We start from the raw sequence: 15,141 nt of genomic DNA on the forward strand, positions 1-15,141 counted from the left end.
GAGTTGATTTTTTTCCCCCACAATTGATTTACCCTTAATTAGTTATATTTTAATTCGTTTTCCTGTATACATTTTATGAAATTGCACTTTCAGCAAGTGTTGTTTTTGGCAGCCTGTTTCAATTTTAGTTTTAGTCTAGTCTTTGGGTCTAGCTATCATTTTAGTTTTTATTAGTTTTAGTCGCGTTCATACTCCTTTTATTCATGTCAAGTTTCAGTCAACTAAAAGTCTGAGCATTTTAGTCTTATTTTAGTCAGAATTGTCCATGAGCATTTTAGTGTAGTGAAAGATCCTGTGTTCGTTTGTCTGGCGAACCATAAGAAAATTAGTGGAAAAGAATCAAAGTTAATACAAGCTTTTAATATATCAAGCACAATGTTTTTCCAGCCGGAGGTACAATTCTTTCAGACCACAAGGTAGGAGAGAAATGCACGTTTTCATCAGTCCAGTTGAATTTATACTAAAAAAGGGAGGTGTTCTCTGTACCTGAATCCCATTGGTGGAGCCAGCTGCGGGAAAGACATCCAACATGTCACACCTCCAACCCCAAATCTCCTTTGATGGTCTCACACCTGGGGTGTCAACCCAGATCACAGATAAGACCCCCCCAATGCTAAAACATCTGTTTCTTCCCATTGTCTTCTCTCAACAAATGGTATGTGTATTTGTATCCAACCCCTACATCTAAAGTAGTCTAGCCGAAACAGAGGCTGACTCCGTGACTAGATGAAAGCAGCTGTCCTGCTGAATACGAGGTTACTTTGCATATAAAGAGAAACCCACCAGTGTTAGAAACTCTTCGAACAATTCAAACAAGGTTATCTTATTATTAGGGCCCGAGCACTTACAGTGCGAGGCCCTATTGTATCTGTAGGATTTTTTTTTTCTTTCTTTCTTTTTTTTTCTTCTGACGAAAGGAGGGCCTTTTTGCCCCCCTAAACGTGCCCAAAAAGTCACCAAATTTTGCATGCAAGTCAGGCCTGGCGAAAAATTTGATATTTAATGGTTTACATTAATGGGCGTGGCAAAATGGCCCAACAGCGCCCCCCGGAAAACTTTGTGCCTCAAGCCCCACAATACGGTTTGACGTACATGCACGAAAATCGCGACACACTTGTATCATGGCGCAACTTAAAGAAAAGTCTCTTGGCGACATGGCCGAAACCGAACAGGAAGTCGGCCATTTTGAATTAATCGTGTCATTTTGGGGGAATTTATGCCATTCCTTCGGGAGTTAATACGGCCCGAACCGTAACGTGCACCCAGGTGTGTTATACATCAGAATGTGCGTCTCCATCCTGCGACAACACGCATTACTTTTCTCTTTCAAAAGCGTTACCGTGGCGACGCTAGATGTCAAAAAGCGCGCCCACCCTTCATCTGATTTCTTCAGACAGAAAAAACTTTGTGCCCCAAGCCCCATAATACGGTTTGACGTACATAAACGAAAATCGATACACACCTGTATCATGTCGCAACTTAAAGAAAAGTCTCTTGGCGCCATGGCCGAAACCAAACAGGAAGTCGGCCATTTTGAACATTCTGAATTAATCGCGTAATTTTGGAGCAATTTATGCCATTCCTTCGACAGTTAATACGGCCGAACCGTAACGTGCACCCAGGTGTGTTATACATCAAAATAGGCGTCGCCATCCTGCAACTGCGCGCATTACTTTTCTCTTTCAAAAGTGTTACCGTGGCGACGCTAGACGCCAAAACGCGCGCCTCCCCTTCATCTGATTGGTCCATATTTGATAGTTCCCCAAAAGTCACCAAATTTTGCATGCAAGCCAGGCCTGGCGATAAATTTGATATTTCATGGTTTGCATGAATGGGCGTGGCAAAATGGCTCAACAGCGCCCCCTAGAATAATACTCTCTGCCATAACTTTTGAATGGTTTGACATAAAGAGTCGTGGGTGGTGTCATCGGACTCGGTATTGAGTCCTTGTCCATAATTGGTGAAAATTAGCCCCGCCCCTTCTTCTGATTGGTTGTCCCTATTTTCTGCTATAACTTTTGAATGGTTTGACATAGAGAGTCGTGGGTGGTGTCATCAGACTCTGTATTGAGTCCTTAACCTTCGTTGGACTGAATTAGTCCCGCCCCTTCTTCTGATTGGTTGGCCCTATTTTCTGCTATAACTTTTGACTGATTTGACATAGAAAGTCGTGGGTGGTGTCATGTCTGATATGCTTATGGGGGACGGTGGTCATGAGTGCGAGGGCCCGTTCATTGCTGCTTGCAGCTTTAATTATATTATTGTTGCCTTATAGACTCAAGAATACATTAATTTCAGATACAGAAGAAACTCTAATTTGAGTTTACAACATATATATTTTTCCTGTGATTTTGTGGCCACATTTCTCCCCATCCTTTTCTTTTTCAATGACACATTTGGTTTTCTTTTCCACGTCTATATAGCGAAAGTGTATCCAAAGATCGTCTCTTTTTTTCTCCCAGCCCCAGAGAAGATACCTGCGTGGCCGGCCATCGGTCCCTTTCTCTATTTAACTTTTTTTTTTAATTGACGTGAACCTAGAGCTCTACGTTAATGGCATCAGTATCTAACACTGCAGCTGCGTCTTCTGGATCTAATTCCCCGCGGGCCCCCACTGGGATTGAGGAAGTGTCGTCACCCAGCAGTAGCGACTAAACGAGAGGAAACACCTTAAAAAATGTATATTAAGTAAGTAAATGTTATAACATTTCGTCTCGTCTCGTTTTGGTCAACGAAAATGAAGACACATTTTAGCAAAGTTTTTATTTTGCAATCTACATTTCAGTCTTGTTTTTATTCATCTACGATATTGCACTATATATTTAATTATCGTTTTCATCACATGACCAGCATTTTCATAGCGTCTCGTCTCGTTTTGCTCAAGTGATAAAGGTTCGTTGACGAAAGCAACTTTAATATCAGCCCAGAAATCATAAATTCTTTAGGATTTTTATGCAGGATCACACACTATATCTCTTCAGTTTAAACTTTTCAGATTTTTTCTATGTTCTTTTGTGAGTATAATGCTGGTTGCACGTAGTTTCAGCAAACTTTAACCAGCGGACAAATCCCACGGCACCAAAACAAACCCTATTATCACCCCTCTGCTACTGTGCTTCTCATTTAGTATGAGTTGTTTGTGGTGATAAAGGACAAATGTCATTTTTTGGGAGAGAAGAGACTGTCTCTTGGCAACAGTTGTCTAATCATGTCGTGTACGTTCATTTCCATGATGGGACATGCATATATGAACATGTTCACCTTGGAGTGAACATGTTGGGACACCCAGTCCTGGGAAGATTGATAACTGTCTTTGAATAATAAGTAATACTAGATGGGCTGCAAAATGATGGACTCCACATTGTATGAAAATTGCTTTACTGCCCAGATTCTCACAGTGAGCAGTTGTTTTTCTGAGATAGCTGCTGTTGTTTCCTTGGCATCATGTTCACATTCCTGAATGATTCAAACTAGCAAGCTACAAGAAATTCAGCTTTTATAGAAGTGGTCAAACTTTCTTCTCAATGAAACAGGCAGATTTTATCAACAGCAACTTGTTCATCACCAGAAAGAGTCACCGCATTCCAGCTAGTTTTTGGTTTTGCACCCCAGGGGGATATATATTGCACTGATTCCCGTTTATCTTTTATGTTTCCTAATATTGGATCTGAACTGACACATGACAAAGTAGTGATACTCTCGTGTGATTTATGATGTTGCCCACCATCAAACTGGTTCTGCTAGGAGGAATTTCAAATATATTGTCAGTACAAAGCAGGTAACCTTGACAGTCAGCTCAGAGAATTAAGTTGAGGGAATATAGTGTTGGATGTCTATTTCATAAATCACGTGTCCACATATGACTTATTAAACTCTCTTATAAAAACTATGCAATAATGCCAGGCTACAAGATGGCCTTGGAGAAGGAACAGCCGGGGTCTGAACTGATAAGGTGCAGGTTTAAATACAGTCTGCGGTCGCCACGCAGATCAGATCACTTCGGAGGCAGACAGAGTGCTCCAGGCTTGATCTCCAGAATGCATTCTGTATAACTACAACGCCGGATGATTTTGCTTAAATAAAACTACTAAAACGTATATCTTGTCCTGGCTCTATGTGATCAAACAACTCGGTGAGAAGCAGCTAGGCTGATCTCAACAATAGCATGGAACCTTTCTCTCCACTGAGAACCTTTATTATGTCCGTCTTCCCTTTTCCTTCACCTTCTGTGTGAAGTGTGAGTTTTTCAATCACCATCACTGTACAGTCTATAGATCTGCAGTGAATAATCGTTTTTGTAACGACAACACCTTCTATCTACTTTTCTATCTATTCCATACTTTCCCAAAGTAACAATATTAGAAAGACCTTTTATTTATATCATGCTGACGATGCAACTTCTTAAACTGATATCATGGAGTGTGGCTTCAGAACCCAGTCGAAAAGAATTAAAGTAATCTAACACTTGGTGAAACTGAAAGCAGATATTTGCTTCCGACAAGAAATACATTACACACATGTGATTAGAAGATGTAAAATGTAAACATTTTGCCAATATTTTCTCATCAACATACAACAGCAAAAAAAGATGAATAAATAAAAACATTCCACTAATCCACAACTATCACAAACCCTGAAGTAAGGCTCATTATTATTAAAGTATCCGTCAACCATACTTCACATTTGCAACTATTTATAGCCCAAACAATGACAAACCATCTTTTTTTCATTTTTTTTCCACACTTCACCGACTCAACAGATAATTATTGCAGGAGACTTTAATGGTGTCATTAACCCCAAGATAGACCATTCACATTCTCAAAATAACACAAGAAATTGGTATTCCACAGAAATTATATAAAAAATATATGAACCATTTTGGAGAAATAATAACCACTCACCCAGAGGATATACTCACCTCTATTCCATCCATCAATCCTTCTCCCGAATTGATTTTTTCTTATCAGTAATTCACTCTCCCATCATGTAAACCAAAACCAAAATCCATCCAATCATAATAAGTGACCATGCCCCTATATTTTCCTTGTGTTAAACAGCCTTTCACCCCACTAAGCCTTACAGATGATGGAACTTTAATACATTGCTTCTTCAGGATACCAAATTTGATAGTTTTATCAGAAAAGACGACATCCTTTCTGGAGGTGAACAACTCTCCAAATATCTCACCTTCACTTTTATGGGAAACAGGTAAAGCAGTCACTAGAGGCAAAATCATTTCATACTCATCATTTAGAGAAAAGAAACAGCAAGAAATGGAACAGGGTCTAGATAAAAGGCGTAAAACAATGAACTGACTTCTATACCACAAATCCCACAGGACAAATTCAAAACTTATGAATGTCAAACCCAACTTGAAAACATTTTAGACAAAATTATAAAAACAAAATACTCAAAAAACTCAAATATAAAAACTTCCAGTACAGCAATATAATAGGTAAATATCTTGAAAATCTTGCTTTTTACAATGTTAAAAGCAGAAATCCACCCTCCCACCGATCATAAACCCATCAGAAGAAACGGTTTAGTCACAGTCAATACTGAAGCCACAAGAAATTAATCATGTATTCAAATCTTTCGAGAGCAATTTATACTTCTCAGAACACATAAATAAATCTGAAACAGAAACACTTTCAGAACATTTAAAACTTCCAAAATTAATAGATGAACTAGCAAACTAGAAGCACCTTTAGGCAAAATAGCCAACAATAAATCACCAGTCCCCGATGGATTGCCAGAAGAATATTATAAAAAGGTAATGCAAATATTATAACCATTTTTTTTACAGTGTTGTAAAAGAAATATAAACTTCCTCTTTAGTACCTCAACAAATGAATACAGCAGTGATGACACTTCTTTTAAAAACCCGAGGTACCCATCCAGTTATAGGCCACTCTCCCTCATTAACACAGACTTGAAAATCATCCTCAAAGCACTTGCAAGTGGAATAGAATCAGTCGTTCCAACTTTAATCTATTCTGATCAGACCGGCTTTATTGAAGACAGGAATATATCAGACCAGGGACGATTCTATGATCAGAGCTTTAGGGGTGCTGAGCACTCTGTGCTGGCCGGTGAGGCAAGATAAATTTCACTATTTTGTACATTTTACAATTTACAATTTTGGATCATCATTCCGACATTTGTGAAAGAAAAGCATAACACATTTTGGGTAGCAAAAGCGGAATGGATTGTAACCATAGGCCTAAAAGAAATATACGTTTAATTACTGAAATCAACTTGTACCCCAGGCGTTTAAAAGAAGCAGTTATTCGCTGCCTTTATTTTTACACAGAGCTGCACCAGGAAATTATTATGACAGGTACTGTCCAATATTTGTTTTACTACAAAAGTACTAAAGTATGTTTACCTTATACCTTTAAGGTAAAAATATCTGTAAATACTAGAGGTGTAACGATACACTAATCTCACGATACGGTACGATACACGATATTGAGGTCACGATAGCGATACGATATTATAGCAGTATTTTTTTAACAACCTTGCATGAGGAACATATGAGTGGAAAAAATTGTATTTTATTTGAAAGACACAAAATACAAAACAATGCTGTGCATTTGCCCTATTGTTACAGTTTGTAATGCTTTATAACTGTTTAAGTTTTAAAGAGAAAGCCAGGCCAACCATTTTCCACAAACTGAACTAAAAGTAAATGTCAGGTTTGCATTATGCATCTTCAGTTACAGTTCAGTTACAATAAAAATATGTTGCCACAAACTGAATAGTTTCTCTCATATATGATTTGACTTTTTTCTTTTCCAGAAATGTAACAACTAAAATGAAATAAATAAATAAAAGTAAATAATTACATACAATTTTACATCATAAAAAAGATTGATTCATGCGCACCTTATAAGTGTAAGAAGAGATTTATTTTTGTTAAGAAGGTTATTTTGGTAATTCAGGGTTCATTATTTTATAAATGTATTCTTTATATTCTGATGTAAATCAGGGACTATAATTACACTAGTCAGTTTATCTGTAGTGATTAGTCTGTTTTACATTGGGCGTGATACAGCACGCCCAATTGGGAGTGATACAGCACTAGGTGCTGTGTTGATGTTCTAAAATCCTACACTGTTGAGCGGACATTAAAGTACACTCCAACTCGGAAGAAGTTTTCCCGTGTTTATCCTACTCACGACCCGAAAAAGGTTTAATATAATAAGGTAAGGCCTAACTCTACACCAGACTTAAAAGTTCAGAGCTCAAAACCCCGCTAGAGTCCCGTGATCGGGACCGCAAAAAGATTTTTGGTCCGTGGGTCGAATGCGCGTTTCTAGTCAACACAATAGATTATTATTAATAATCCAATATCGCGATACAGTTTGTCACCTCCACGACATGTTTCGTGGCGTTTTTGTATCGCGAATAGTTACATTCTAGTTACACCCCTAGTAAATACAAATATTGTGTAACCCCTCTCTGCTCCTGTCACTTCGTGATAATTAATGAATTAAGAGGCCGTTTCTTTTTTTTTTTTTTTTATATTTTTATCCCGGTTTTTTTTCCCATTTTTTACCACCCCGTGCTCCTACCTACTGACAGTCCTGGGCATTGCCATCCTCTACCAACCCCAGGAGGGCCCTGCACTCCTCCTTAACCTGAGGAGTGAGCAGGCCGCATCTTTTCACCAGACAGGGTGGGGTTTCTCCGGCCGAACGTAGCGCGTGGAAGGATCACGTTATTCCGGCCGGATCCTCCCCACCCCATCTGGCGCCCCGGTTGGCCAGAGGGGGCATGTATAGCCCAGGACTGTGTGCATGTTTTTGTGAGGGTAGCTCACACTAGCTACCCAGGGGAACACGGGGAGAACATACAAACTCCACACAGAAAGATCCTTTCGCCAACCCCACCCATGGTGTGGGCACTGAAGTCATGGGGGAACTAACACGCACTTCAGCACCCACAGCGTCCCCCGGCGGGAATCGAACCCAGGACCTTCTTGCTGTGAGACCGCTGTGAGATCAGACAACATCCACCCCAGATACCACACTTGAGTTTAGAAATATGTATATATTGAACCCACAAGATTATTTACAGTGCAGTATTTCAAAAGAGTACATGAATAAATGAACACATATAAAAACAAATATTAAATGTAAGAGAAAGTGAGTACTGGGTCAAAATACTACAGTATCTATGCTGTTTAAGTTAGATCACAATATACAGCTCTATTTTTTTTCTTTTCTTTTACCAAAAGAGATTTAAATATATATAATAACCCATCTGAGATCTCAGGTATGTAGATATAAAAATAAATTGTCCCAAAGTTTAACCCTGTCTGGGGTCGTGCGCTTGGGTTCAGAAAAGAAATCCCAAACCCAAACCTAGTTCATGTTTTTAATATATATTAATTGTTATTAAATCGTTTTATAATTGTATTTAACAATAAATAAAATTTAACAATACAGACAGTTGATGTGTGTTTATTATAAGATATTGCTTTTGGACGGCGCCGGTGGCTGGAAGAGACGTTTGTGCTGGAGGGGGAAAGAAGCGCGGCTAACAGAGTCTGATGATTGTCTGATTAAATGTCTTCACAAATAAATCAGACATTACTCAACAGTTACTCAGTACATGAGTAGTTTTTTAACCAAGTACTTTTTTACTCTTACTCAAGTATTATTTGGATGACTACTTTTTACTTCTAATTGAGTCATATTATTCTGAAGTAACAATAATCTTACTTGAGTACAATTTTTGGCTACTCTACCCACCTCTGTTTTATATTTTATATTTCATGTAGACTAGGCCTACATGTCACGCCTTATGTTGATTCATCAGACAGGGTCAACATACAGTATGGCCGAAAGATGATGACCGGGTATCTGTCTGCGATGGGAGTGGTTGCTGGTGAACGCCGAGTGGGGAAGATTTTGAGAACAACTCATTGTCCCTATCACGAAATGCGCAAACGTGTAAGTATCTTTTGCAAGCCTTTAATGTTGTAGTATATGGTATAATGTATTTTACTAGCTGACTTTTACTTACTTTTTCTCCCAAAGGGCGCACGTAACCTTAACCCCGTCCCCTACAGTGCTGCATACATGGGACACAAAGTACACATCGACCAGAACGAGAAATTGGTCATGTTTGGAGTGACACATGTTCTCGCAATAGATGGGTACAGCAGTAAGGTTGTTGCCCATGCAACCATGCCTGTCAAAATAACCTCACAATCTATGAAGACGTTTACAGGTTAGTACAGTGCTTCTCAACCTTTTTTTTGGCTTCAATGCCCCCTTTCTCTGATTTCTGAATCTTTTTTATGCAACTTTGACTATAGATGTGATTTATTAGCTGGGAAATACAATAGGGATATAGCCTGAAGCCTCACACACTTCCACTACAAATTTGAGAACAATAAATCACATTTATAGTCATCTGCAGGCTTCTGTTGCACAATTTATTTAGGTATGTTATCTCAATAAATTAGCATATATTTATTCTAATTTATTGAGTTTCACCTGTAATTGTGCACACAATGCCCTAGTACATTGCAATATTCTTGGTCTATCCTACATTGCAGACTTAACATTTGAGGAGTCAACATATGATTGAGTCATGTTTCACTATTTTATAGATCAGCAGTTCTTGAATATGGGATGTGGGACCAGGTCAGAGTGGACCATGGCAAGGAATTTTACTTGTCCCTCTACATGCAGGAGATGCTGTCTAACCACAGACACAACTTGCAAAGGCAACCATATCTGCAAACTCAGTCAACAAAGGTGAGGTCCTTAATGTACAAAATGTGCTTGTAGGTACCCCTACACATCAATGGTCCTGCTCCTTGGACTCCCAATCAACCCTCTTTATATTGTCTGTTAACTTTTTTACATCTGATATAATCCTGTTTCCTCTCACCATATTGATTTTGCAGACTAAATTGAGTGGGGATTTTTTTTTGAGTGTTGGTTTTATATTATCCACCTTTTAAAGTAAAAAAAAAAACTACCCTTTTCTTGTCTACAGAATCATACAGTAGAGCGAATGTGGGTAGAGATCAACAACCGGGTAAATTACCCATTGAAGGAGGCCCTCGTGCAGCTGCAGGATCAGGAAGTCCTCAACATGGACGGCAACGTCACCAGATACTGTACATCTAACCTTACTGCTGAGCTGTGCAAGATTGGCATAACAAGAGCTGTACTTGCATGGAATGCACACAGAATCCCAGGTGAGTTACATAAAAAAACATGTATCAAACAATCCAGTCCAGACCTTTTCAGGATGCATTGCTGTATCTGATAAACATTACGCAACAATATGCATGAACATGTCAAATAAGGACAAGTTGGTTGTGGATATAATGTATATTTTATTATTTTCCTTTAACCTCTAAGGCTTAAGAGGTTAATTGCAACAACATTAAACACTTGCTACAATAGCAATGTTAAACATTACACTATGTTCCCCACCCAGTGAACATATTTTTCTAAAGTGCAACATGAAATACAAAAAATATATAATAAAAATATTCTGTATCCTCTACAGCCATTGAACAAGTGCAAAATTCCAACTGGCTTTGAACAAGGCAATTAGCCAGATGTACTGTAACAGAGGTAATCAAGCTTAAATCACAGAACGTGATACAATCACATCTTAATTACACCACCCAGTATGGAGAGAACATTGTCCAGACCGATCAGCCTGTGTGCATTGACAGAGAACTCATTTGGCCTGCATTTGAGGCACTGGTCGGATGTCAGCATCCACTGGTCAACGCAGTTTTTGCAGCCAACAAAGCTTTTGCAGCACACGGCCATCACAGGTTCTTCCATTAGCCCTGTTTGATGAAGAAAATAAAAAGGACAATACACATGCAAGATTAGAGTTCAATATATTATCTTCTCTTTACCTATATATTACATATGTTTAAAAGTATGGCAAGGGACAGTTTCACTTTAACATGCAAAAGTGAATTAATGCTTGATTCACTTCGACATTCAATTTGATCCTGTCTAAAGGTAGACTTTAATATAGATCAAACAGAAAATTATGTTACAGACCTTTGCACACAATACAACCAAAGGCATCCTTCATGTGTGTTATCATGTTGTGGGTCAGAACCAGCATGGTGCCCCTGGTGTTGCTGGCATGTGTTGACAGGTCCTTCATGACTGTGGTGACTTCACTCAGTCCTTGAGCAGCCAAGATCACTTCTTCTATTTTATCCTGGACCTCCTGAAGACTGGTGGAGTCCATATCTTTATGACTACAAGGAGGGACAAAAAATAAATCGTACAATATTCACCAGTTCTCTTCAGATAACCCTTTTTCTAAGAGAGATGTTATTAAAAACAAAATGAAAGACAAATATTAATAGGCAGTAACTATAATGTTTACCTCAGTTTCTTTCCCTTTGTTCCTTGCTGGAACTCATGGAAGTTCTGCTCTGGGACAGCAAGAAACTTTTTTGCATTTTGCTTCCAATATTTGGAGCCTAGCAAGAGAGGAAGACAAATCATTTAACAGATATAATGTAAACACATTTGCAGCAAAACAGAATACTTTGTGGGTCAAAAAGTTAAGAAACAAAGAAGGCACAGTATTGTAGTAGATGGGGCATATAGTTGATCAAACAAAGTATTTTTATTTATTATGTAATCATTCATTTTTTCAATTAGTACCTCTTGTCCCTTCAGAGTCCACAATCTCATTTCCCTGGGCATCAGTCAGGATGAGAGGGTCATCACTCTGCAGGGCATCGTGTATTTTTGCAAGGATACCTGTGGTTGTGGCTTCAAACTCAAACAGTCTGAGTACAACCATACGAGCAGGCTTCAGTTTCCCCTGGCAGAGCTCAGCAATGAAAACAGACCTAGAAAGATTGTTGTGGGAGTGGTTTACATCAAGTCAAATCAATTAATTCCATCTCAAACACAAAGTCTACATTACAATTGATCCAATTACAATTGATTCAAGTTTTTAAATTATCTTGGTTACAAAGGATCTTAAGACCACCATCCAACCACCATCTAACCTGCCACCAAGTGACAACTTGTAAATAAACAAAAAGACTGAAATAAGCAGACAAATAATGGCTCCTACACACCGGCCCCTTAATTGTGACTGCTTGAACAATTAAATTCAAGAAAAAAGGGAGCCATAAATAGTCCAATCTTCCTCTTTCTTCCATCTTCTGAGTCTGGTGTTACAGACACTAGACTCAACGTTGGGTCATAACCATGCAAAAACTTTATACTGCCTCCTGTAGCAGAAAAAGCTTGGATATGGGCCGCTCCAAATGCCCTGTCTTTGTCTTCAGCTGTACGGAATGTACAAGTCCTCCCTTGTCCGGATATGTCTTTGTTACTCTTCCCATAATCCATGATCCACGAGGTGCAGTATGATCCATGACAATGACAACATCACCTATCACAAAACTTCTTCGAGGCTTTGTCCACCTTTGCCGTTCTTGCAGTAGCGGCAAGTACTCTCTTGTCCACCTCTTCCAGAACAGGTCCGACAGGTACTGAACCTGGTTCAGGTTGCACAAGTGAGCCTGTTGCAGTAAAAGAAGCAACCACTTCTTTCCTCTTTCTCCTTAGCTCCAGGAGGATCATTTTGAGCCGAACGAACCAAGCAACAGTGGTCTTGAGCTTTGTCCACTCTGAACAGAAACTCGTGAGCTTAGCAGTTGCATCCTCAGAGTGTGTATTGATAACATTTACAATAACATTCCTTTTGACCTCTGGATCTTGTGAGGAAATGGGCTGTGGATCAAAGGGTCTTGGCCAATCAACTTCAGGGTGTCGCAGAAAATCAGGGCCCTCAATCCACCTTGTGCATGCTAGAAAGCTATTTGCAGTCAGACCTCTGGAGGCTTCGTCAGCAGGATTATCCCTAGAGCTTATATGCTGCCACTGAACAACCTTTGTAGCTTCTCTTATAGAAGCCACTCTGTTTGCTACAAAAGTATGAAATCGTTTGGTTTCGTTACTTATGTATTTCAGCACCGTCTGACTGTCAGTCCAGAAACATGAGTCCTCCAACTGCAGTGATAGCTCTTTCCTCAGCATCCTGTCTACTTTGACAGCCAGCACAGCAGCGGTAAGTTCAAGGCGAGGAATTGTCGTCTGTTTTAATGGTGCAACTCTAGCCTTGCCCAACATAAATGCAAGATGCACTTTCTCCTGGCTCCCCAACCTAAGGTAGGACACTGTACCATAACCATGGTCACTGGCATCTGCAAAATGATGCAACTGTGCATGTAGGGGTCCTCTAAAATCCATCGGCTTGATGAAACGATCCATCTTAAACTCTGCCACTCTTCCCAGGTCCAGCAGCCATCCTGTCCATCGTTGCAAGAATATCTGGGGTATAGGGTCATCCCAGGACATGTCTTTTCGGCACATTTCTTGCAACAATAGCTTTGGTAACAAGGTAAAAGGTGATAGAAATCCTAATGGGTCGTAGATGGAACTAATGATTGAAAGGATTCCACGTCTGGTGTGTGGCCGTATTTCAACTGCAGGTTTGAATGTGAAACTATCACTTTCCGCACACCAACTCAATCCGAGTGCCATCTCCACAGGCAGAGTGTCTTGTTCCAGATGTAGCTGCCTGGTTGGTTTTGAGCGCTTTGACTCAGAAATGGATGACAATACAGCCCGACTGTTGCTTGTCCACTTTAACAGCTGAAATCCCCCTCTTGAGCACAAGCTAGTGAGATCCTCAACAAGCTGTGTTGCTTCTTCCTCTGTGGGCAAAGACTTCAGACAATCATCCACGTAGAAATTATTGCAGATGGTATCTGTCACCTTCTCTGGGAAGTGAGCCTTATTGTCCACTGCAGTCCTCCTCAAAGCATAGTTGGCACAACTCGGGGAGGAAACTGCCCCAAAGATGTGCACTCTCATTCTATGTTCTACTGGACGCAGTGAGGTGTCTCCGTTTGGCCACCACAGAAAACGAAGAAAATCCACATGCTTTTCTGACACTCTTACTTGATGGAACATAGCTTGGATATCCGTCATCAGAGCAACATGTTCTTCTCTGAATCTTGTTAAGACACCAAAGAGAGAGTTAGCGAGGTCGGGACCTTGCAACAGCTGACAGTTTAATGAAGTTCCTTTGAATCTTGCCCCACAGTCAAAAACAACCCTCAGGGTTTTCTTTTTTGGGTGGTACACCCCGTGATGAGGGAGATACCACACACTGCCATCTTTACCATCCAACTGGTCCTGAGGCACCACTTCCGCATATTCATTGTCAATCGTGCCAGTAAGAAATGCTGTGTACTCCTCCTGGTAGGTCTTATTCCGTTCAAACTTCCTCTTGAGACTTTGAATGCGCTGTTCAACTATGCACCTGTTGTTGGGCATGGTGATGTCATCCACCTTAAAGGGTAAGTCCATACAGTAATGACCATCCTGCATGCAAGTGGACTTTTCTAAGGTCTCCATAAACCTCAGATCTTCCCTTGACATCTCATGCTTCTCCAACGTCTTCTCATTGAAGTCCTGGTTGTATTTTTTTTTTTTTTTTTTCTTGTCTGCACACATATTAATGATTGATACCATGACGGTAGAAACCAAAAGTATATATATGTGCATTTTTTTTTGGGGGGGGGGGGTGACGACATCCACTGCCAATCCAGGACGCAGGAACACACGGAAACACACGTCAAGCACTGGAAATCTGCAACAAAAAACCACAAACAAAACACGAAACCGGCACGGAGCCAACCAAAACAACAACAGCAATCGACCTAAATCTTGAGATCTGATCGCAGTCTGAGCTAAGCTACCGCTACCTAACCCCAAAAACTAGAGAGCCAGCATGCAGGTGAACAAGCCAGTGTGTATGTCTATGTGTGTGTGTGTATGTATGTATATGATCATGCGTGTGTGTGTGTGTGTGTGTGTGTGTGTGTGTGTGTGTGTGTGTGTGTATATGTTTGTGTGGCTGTGTATGTTTGTGTATATGTATGTGACTAAGTGGCTATATGTGTGTGTGTGTGTGTGTGTGTGTGTGTGTGTGTGTGTGTGTGTGTGTGTGTGTGTGTGTGTGTGTGTGTGTGTGTATGTGTGTGTGTGTGTGTGTGTGTGTGTGTGTGTGTGTGTGTGTGTGTGTGTGTGTGTGTGTGTGTGT

The 15,141-nt window shown here is 40.0% G+C and overlaps 1 pseudogene; it reads left to right on the forward strand.

The window, feature by feature from the left end:
* The first annotated feature begins 3,896 nt into the window (after positions 1-3,896).
* LOC133442522 (uncharacterized) lies at positions 3,897-10,829 on the forward strand (annotated as a pseudogene).
* The last annotated feature ends 4,312 nt before the right edge of the window (positions 10,830-15,141 follow it).

Source organism: Cololabis saira, chromosome 4 (genome assembly GCF_033807715.1).
Source record: "Cololabis saira isolate AMF1-May2022 chromosome 4, fColSai1.1, whole genome shotgun sequence".
NCBI classification, from domain to species: domain Eukaryota; kingdom Metazoa; phylum Chordata; class Actinopteri; order Beloniformes; family Belonidae; genus Cololabis; species Cololabis saira.